Raw genomic sequence first — 8,847 nt, 5'->3', positions numbered from 1 at the left:
CTAAGGTAGTTAGCAACCCTGCATGTTGGAAATATGTTTTCTGTGGAGTTGACAAGTTGATCACAAAAGGAGTGGTACTCGGTGATGATTATGGGAACTCGACATACAATGGGACCTCAACTTATACTACATGGCTTGGTTATGCTTGGTTGCAGTGTTGACTGAGTAGCTCAATCAATGAAGGGACTTTGTTGTTGGAGGTTGTGGCACATACTAGAGCTCAACAATGCTTATGTGAGCTTGGTTATGCTTGGTGGATTTGCTAATACTCAGGAGTGGTTTTTTTATGCTTTGTCATGTGTCGGTTATGGCTTTTCGTAAGTTGTTTGTGATTAGTTTCTAGTTTGAATCAACCTTGGCATTTAATTTAATTGTATTTATTTAAATTTTTTTTAAACTGAATTGTGGCTTAAATGTGCATTTAATGCAAGGGTTTATTTAATTTTTAACTTTCTAGGCCGACTTATGGCTTAGTTGGGTATAAATAGGGGATTTAGGTAGAGTCTTGAGTCATTCATTCAAGGGAGTGATTCAATAATCATCAGCTTAGAGAAGAGGATGAAGTAGAGGAGTGAACTTTGAGAAGGGCTAGTAGCTGAGGCTTGGGAAACCAAGAGATTGTTTGGCGGGCTTGTGAGTAAAAGTTTAGATCTTCCTTGAAGGTTTCTACTAGAGTGTGGATCTGGACTAGCTAGGTTTTGGGTTGGATCTTGAAGGATCTTGTAGAACTATTTTTTGAATTGCTATTACATTTGGTCAAAACTTAGAAGGCCTTACAGCTGGGCACATTGCATGTAAATAGATATTTTATGAATAAAGTGTTGTAATTGGTATCAGATCTTGCATTGTTGTGTTATTTCTATTGTGTAGTTATTTTTTGGGGGCTAGAACATCTCCTTTGGGGATACTCGTGTCTTCTAGTTGTTAAATGGTATCAGAGTGAAGGTTTTCCTGAGCATGTAGACAGATCATCAAAGTTGAGGCAATTTCCACTAGGACCTAGGGTGAAGTTCATCAGAGCGAGGATTTGGTTGATCTTGTGGATTTTTTGTAGAGGGTTTGGAAAACTATTAGAAGATGCCTCCGAGATAATTGGACCCTAGGGTGATTGAATATCTCTTTGATGTTGTAGGAGTAAGGATCTTAGATTAAATTAAAGCAAAATTTAGATATGAGATGGCATTAATGAAGAGTGGTATGATCACTAAGATCATAAGTTCTATAGGTGGTGTACCTCAGCAACTGGGTACTAAAGATGGTTATGAGGAGGTTATTGAAGACTTTGAGCTTTCTAGATCGAGTGGTGAGGATAGAACTAGTCCAATTGAAAGACCTATAGGAAATAGGGCTAGTCAATTTGATAGATTTGGATCTCAGTTGAAGCTAAAGCATAAGATGGAGGATTCTAATTTTTAAGTACTTTTAATCCTAAAGACCTAATTGGTTGGATTGGTGAATTGGAATACTACTTTAAGTTAGAGGATATTGGAGATCCCCTTAGAGTGAGGTTGGTATAGAGTAAATAAAGGGCCATGTCACTCTTTGGTGGAAATAATTGCAAAGTGATAGAGAAGAGGAAGGTGAAATGAAGATCAGTTGTTGGAGATTGGTGGTTACTAAATTTAAGACTAAGTTCATTCCTATTGATTATGAACTTGAGCTGTTTAATAGATTGTAAAATCTGAAGCAAAAAGATATGACTCTAAAAGATTATACAGAGGAGTTCTACAAGTTGATTATTTGATCTGGACATAGAGAAATGTCTAAGGAGAAAGTGGCTAGATATATTAATGGTTTGAGATTTATTATTTAGGATGAGGTTGATATATTGAATATTTCTTTGGTTGAGGATGATTATCAATATGCTCTAAGGGTAGAAGAGAAGCTAAAGAGGAGACATCAAGGTAATCCTCGAGGGAAGGAGAAGTAGAATCACTTGGTGAAGAACAAACAGATTGTTGACAATGAGTTGAAACTTGTTGATCAAAAGAGAAGGACAAGTAAGTGTCCCAAGGTTAGTGATAGAATATTTTTTGTTGTGAATGAGGTATAAAACCATATTAGTGAACCTGAGCAAGGAGATAATTTGTTGGCTCGGCGAGTATTGGTTGGTTAGAGGACACTAGAATCTTGTTAGAGGAATAAATTTTTTAGCACTCATTGTAAGCCTGGTGGTAAAGTTTGCAATGTGATTGTGGATAGTGGTAGTACTGACAACCGTGTTGTTGAGGAGATGGTCCATAAACTTTTTTTGAGGAGAATGAGACATGCTTTTCCTTATAGGATTGGTTGGTTGCAAGATGAACATGCTTTAGAAGTAAAGGAGCAATGTCTTGTTGATTTTTAGATTGGGCAGTATAAGGATCAAGTGCTATGTGATATTGTGAATAGGAGTACTTGTCAAATATTGCTTGCTAGACCTTGGTAGTATGATTGTAAGGCTATGCATGATTGTGTCAAGAATTTTATTGCTACTGAGAAAGGTGGCAAGAAGCATTCCCTGATTCCTTTACAGAATGAAGAACTTGGTAGGAGGAACCTGAGTATTGGTAGTAGAGTTGAGTTGAAGGATTTTGAGAGGGTTAGAAATTAGTGTCAAAAGAAAACCTATAGCACACCAAGGATGGATGTGAAGAAGTAAAAGTGGAACAAGGGAAAGAGTGTAAAAGTTGAAGACTTAGTAAATATGTATGTGAAGAACCAGTTTGGGATTTATGTGGTGAATCCTAAAAGATGTTCTTCTAGCTTTTGATAACATCTTTTTGCACCTAGGGTGTCTGATGTAGGAGCATCCTAGGGTAGTTAGCAACCTTACATGTTGGAGATATTTTGGCTTTGGAGTTGAGGACTCGATCAAAAAAGGAGTGGTACTCTATGATGCTTATGGGAACTCATCATACACTGGGAACTCAACTTATACGGCATGGCTTGATCATGCTTGGTTGTAGTGTTGATCAAGTATCTCGATCAATGAAGAGGCTCAATTGCTAGAGGACTTAGTACATACTGGAGCTCAAAAATTCTCATGTGAGCTTGGTTATGCTTGGTGGATTTTTTGATACTTGCCAATGGTTTTCTAGTGCTCAGTCATGTCTTGGTTTTTCCTTTTCCTGAGTTGTCTATGATTAGTTTCTAGTTTGAGCCAACCTTCACATTTAATTTGGTTGTATGTATTTAACTTATGTTGTAAGCCTACTTGTATCTTAAATATGCATTTGATACAAGGGTTTATTTAATTTTTAACATGCTAGGCCTTCTTGTGGCTTAGTTGGGTATAAGTAGGGGGTTTATGTAGAGTCTTAAGTCATTCACTTAAGGGAGTGAGTCAATAATCATACAGCTTAGAGAAAAGGATGAAGTAGAGGATTGAACTTTGAGAAGGGCTAGTAGCTGAGGCTTGGGAAACTAGGAGATTGATTGGTGGGCTTGCGAGCACAAGTTTAGATCTTCCTTGGAGATTTCTACCAGAGTGTGGATCTGAACTAGCTAGGTTTTGGTTTGGATCTTGAGGGATCTTGTAGAACTATTTTTTGTAATTGATATTGTATTTGGCCCAAACCTAAAAGGCCTTACAGCTAGGCACATTGCATGTAAATAGTTATGTTATTAATAAAGTGTTGTAATTGGTATCAGATATTGCATTGTTGTATTATTTTCACTATGTGGTTATTTTTCAGGGGCTAGCTTATCTCCTTTGGGGATTCTCCTACCTTGTAGTGTGTCATAATCAATGTTAAACCATCTCTCAAATGAACCCTCTAGAACTAACTCATGTACCATAGCTCAAGATCCATATCAATGATAGACACATAAAAATAATGCACCTGACAAAAATAATGGGCTATACCTCTCATGTAGTAAAGTGTCAAGTAGACCAAGAGTGGGGAATGAGAATTCTCATCAAGATATCCAAGTCTCCAACCAAGACTCATCTAAGAACAGTCTCCTCTCAAGTCCATATCAAGTGAATGCCCCTCGAACTTCCTATTGAAACTATCAAACATCCCAACAAATACATATCTAATCCAAGAGAAATTAGCATCACCACTATCTCTAAGTATCCATGAGCATCTATAACCAATCAATCCATGCCAACTCTATCTTATGCAATTAAAAAACTACTATGAATCTCTAATTACTCATCCATAACATCCTTGGCTAGCATTTTTCTAGTAGATTTAAACAGATCCCTCTACCTTACTATGTTTTGGTTCCATTTGTCAATGACACTATTATGTGAACAAGGCAACGTGTTAAATTGATTGACATGGTCATGGGAAGATTTTCCCATAGTATATGGTCCAAGCCATGCAGTAGGAGTAAACATAGTAGATATCATAATCTCAAACACAGGAAAAGATAAACAACATACTACACTGATTGTGTCATTATCACAAAGCCAAGGATTTACATCAAATTGGCTTGCAACATGCAATCTACATGTCAAGCATACCAACCTAATTACACAAAAAAGCCTAGTGGTAACCTTTGGTCCAAGCCCTTACTTCATGATATCCTAAAGTAGTTCCCAACCACTACAAAGAGATCAATTACAAGCCTTTTAAAGGCTTAATTACACTCAAGTCATCCAAGAATAGATTACATTCTCCAAGAATCAAGAAAATGTAATACAAATAAAAAGCAAAACCTGGAATAGATATATCTTATCACATATATCATGAAATCTACTACAATCCAAGATACAAGTCTACACATGATCTAAGAACATCAAGATATAGCCCAACACATTTACCGATTGGGAAATAGCTTCACAAGATCAAAACATATGATCTACTCAAGAAATTGTGAAGAACATCAGTAACCTAAGAAGAATCCAAAATAACTAAAATGCGATGTAACCAAATGAGGTTTGATCCTAGAAAAAGATATAGCATACTATCTATAGGATAATATTATGATTGTAACAACCAATGATCTATATTTAAGGTTTGCTAGCTAAAAAATAGAAACTAGAAAAACAAGAACAAAAGTGAAAGCAAATATTTTTGGATGATACAAGGTTGCCAATGACCCAAAAATTATCTTGCATCAGTGATATAGGAGAATCATTTGGATGTTGGAAATCTTGCATCACCTAATAAGATATTTTTTGTTTTCTATTTTATAGTTACATGTTGGATAGTTTGATTTGGTGAACGTTGGTTTGTCTTTGCTAGATTTAGTGAGATTGGCCTCATATTATGAATATATCATGGATTATTATCCTAAGTGCACAAAATTCAATATTACAATTGTTATAAGTTATGCTTCATCTTCTTAGGTGTTGATTTCCTATGTTTCTCTTAATATGATGTCTGGTATTTAATTCAGTGAGGTTCTATATTTAAGTGTTAGCATACACACTCTTAGATCTAGGAAGTTGGTTAACATTCAGACCTATACAGGTGGTTGTATAATGGTATCTCATGTATTATTTATCTAGTCATTAATTATTTGATGGTCAATCCTATATTGTAATGCACATTTTCCATTATTGGATATTGTAAGCTCAAAGCTAACCTGTGTGACCTGATGGCTATATATGTAGTGTCCTTAAGTATTAGTATCATCACCATCATGGGTAGTGATCAAGAAGATACTTGGAGGAAGCTAGATAATAGTGAGCTTTGGTCTATAATCTGGAATGTTTTGGCTATAACTAGGAAGACCTTATAGCATAGTATATTGCTTATTATTTTGTATGTGAGTTGTCTTATCAATTAGTAATCAGTTATGTATATGAAGATCTCTTGTTATATAAGTGTTTCATTTGTAATTGCATCTTGTTATATTCTAATGTGTTGTATTTTCTGGGGGCTTGCTCACATCCTTTCAAGGTACACTTTCCTTTTACTACATCAGATAGTATTAGAGGTGAAGATTGTTGATCTTATTAAAGGTTTGTTCATTTGGTTGAATCTAATAGTTTTTTATCTTATTTTGGTTAAGCTTGGAGAGCTTGTGAAGACTTGAAATTCTTGGTTGTGAGGAGGTAGATTAGAGAAACTTCTCTTAATTGTAAAGGACTTATTCAAAACTAGTTACAAACCTGTTGATTCTTGCTAGTGGATAGAACATCAAAGTTTGAGGTAGTTACACCTTGTTGTAATTCAATATGCCGCCTTGAAGAATGAATCCTAGGAGGTTGGAGAATATTTTTGAGTAATTTAAGGATGATATGAGGAATGAGATCCTATATTTCTTGAATGGCTTGAGAAGGAATCCTGAAGCTAAAGAAGAATATGTTGAAGTTGTTGAAGATCTTGAAGTGCCTGGAGTAATGATCCCTGAAGAAGAAGATTGATTGTTGAAAGATATAACACAAGTTGGTAAGAGTCATAGGATGGAAGTTTCAAATTATTATGGTTCTTTAGATCCTAAGGAATTGATAGATTGGATTAATGAATTTGAGAATTACGTTGACCCTAAAATATTGTAGATCTATGGAGGGTTAGCTTAGCACAAACTAAGTTAATAGGTCATGTTGCCATGTGGTGGAAATAATTACAGAAGGATAGAGATGATAATGATGAACCTAAGATTAGTATATGGAAACCCATGGTTTCTAGATTGGAGGATAAATTCATCCCTAAAGACTATAAACTTGAATTTTTTAAGAAATTGCAAAAGTTGAAGTAGAAAGATATGTTTGTAAAGAATAATACTAAAGAATTTTACAAAATATAAATTAGATCGGGATATCATGAATCTTCTAAGGAAAAGGTTTCAAGGTATGTTAATGGTTTGAAATTCAATGTTCAAGATGAATTCAGTATGTTAAAACTTAGTTCAGTTGAAGATGTTTATCAGTATGCATTGAAGGATGAAGAAAAGTTGAGAAGAAAGAAAGGTAAACAAGTGACTACGATTGATAAGGGTAAGAAAGTTACTTCTAATAGGAATTTAATTTTTAGAGGTACTTGTTTTAAATTTGGTAAGATTAGACACTGAGCCTTTGAATATCCTAGTGAGAACATTGTCGACAAACACAGGAAGAACAAAAAGTAGTCTTATGTTGTTGATTTGGCTTCACCATAAGTTGGAGAATCTCTTTTGATGAGAATAATCATGTTGAATAAGCATGATGTGGAACCAGTGCAAAGAAGGAACTTATTCCAAGCTATCTATAAGTCCGGAGGTAAATATTCTGAATTTATTATGGATGGAGGTAGTACTAATAATCTTCTTTCTGAAGAGATGGTTAAGAAACTTGATTTGCAAAGATTGAGACATCCTACTCCTTATGCTATCAGTTAGTTTCAAGATGATCATTAGGTGCAGATTAGATAATAATGCTCAGTTAATTACAGTATTGGACCTTTTACGAATGAATTTGAATGTGATATAGTAGACATGAGTGCTTGTCATGTTTTACTCAGAAGACCTTGGCAATTTAATAGAGGAGCTATACATGATTGTAGATAAAATATTGTTATAGTTGAGAAGGATGGTATGAAATTTTTTTTTATTCCTTTAAAGGATGAGAAAGTTGTCAAAAAAAAGAACCTAAGTGTTTTCAAGACTTTCAATTTGAAGACATCAGAACCTGTGGATAAGGTTCCTAGACAATTTGACTTAAAGTTAACTACTAATCCTATGATTAAGAGAAAATGTAAAGGGGATAAATATTCTATTCATATGAAGGCATGTAATAGGTATGATTTATTTGATCCTATAGTTGCAACAGTTGTAGATCTCATATTTATGATGACATGGTTGGTTGTAAAAGTGAGTTGGGAAAGACTTCTATGATGATTGTTGAAGAGGATTTGTGGCTTAAGAATGAGCATGGGATTTATGTTATGAATTCTTTCAAATTATCATAAGTCCTTATGGAACATATTTTGTCACCTTGGATGTCTGATATAGGATCATCCTTGGGTTGTTGGTAATCTTGCATCACCCAAAAAGATATGTATTGTTTTATATTCTATAGTTACCTGTGTGAATGTTTGATTTGGTGAACTTTTGTTTATCTTTTTCAGATTCTAAGATATTAGCTTCATATTGTAAACATATCATGGATCATTATCATAAGTGCACAAAATTCAATGTTACAACTAGTGAAAGTTATGCTTCATCTTCTCGATGTTGATTTCCTATGTTGTTCTTCATATGATGCCTAGTATTTAATTCGAAAAGGTACTATATTTAAGATTCAACTTATGCATTCTTGGATCTAGATAGTTGGTTAATATGTGGACCTATACTAGAGACCATATAATGTTATCTCATGTACTATGATCTAGTTATTAATTATTTGAAGTGCATATATATTGTAATGCATGTTTCCTATAATAGGATAGAGTGAACTCAAAGCTGAAATGTGTGTAAAAATGGATATATATGTAGCATTCTTAAGTCTTTGTATCATCATCATCATCATCAAGGAGAAGCGATCAAGGAGATACTTGAAGGATGCTAGAGAGTAGTTAGTTTGGGTCTCTAACGTGGAATGTATTGGATGTAATCGGGAAGGCCTTATAGCCTGGCATGTCACTTATCATTTTTTATGCGAGTTGTCTTGTCAATCAATATTCAATGATTTATATGAATATCTCTTGTTAAATAAGTGTTTTATTTGAAATTGCATCTTGTTATATTCCATTGTGTTGTATTTTTGGGGGGTTTGGTCATCTCCTTTTGAAGTACACTTTCCTTGTGTTGCATCAATTAGACACCCTAGGTGAGTGGAAGATATTTCATAAGAGGAACTAATGAACATCTTACATGATTCAACACATAAATCCCATGCCCGTTGTAATTTGAACATCCTCTTTATCTGTAAATCTTATTCTTTGCAAATATGCTTTATTCTCTATCATATCCATCAACCTATTCTTATTT

The sequence above is a fragment of the Cupressus sempervirens genome, chromosome 3 (assembly GCF_028749045.1).
Source record: "Cupressus sempervirens isolate cs-2001-9-10 chromosome 3, ASM2874904v1, whole genome shotgun sequence".
Lineage (NCBI taxonomy): Eukaryota > Viridiplantae > Streptophyta > Pinopsida > Cupressales > Cupressaceae > Cupressus > Cupressus sempervirens.
Note: the sequence above shows the minus strand (reverse complement) of the source record.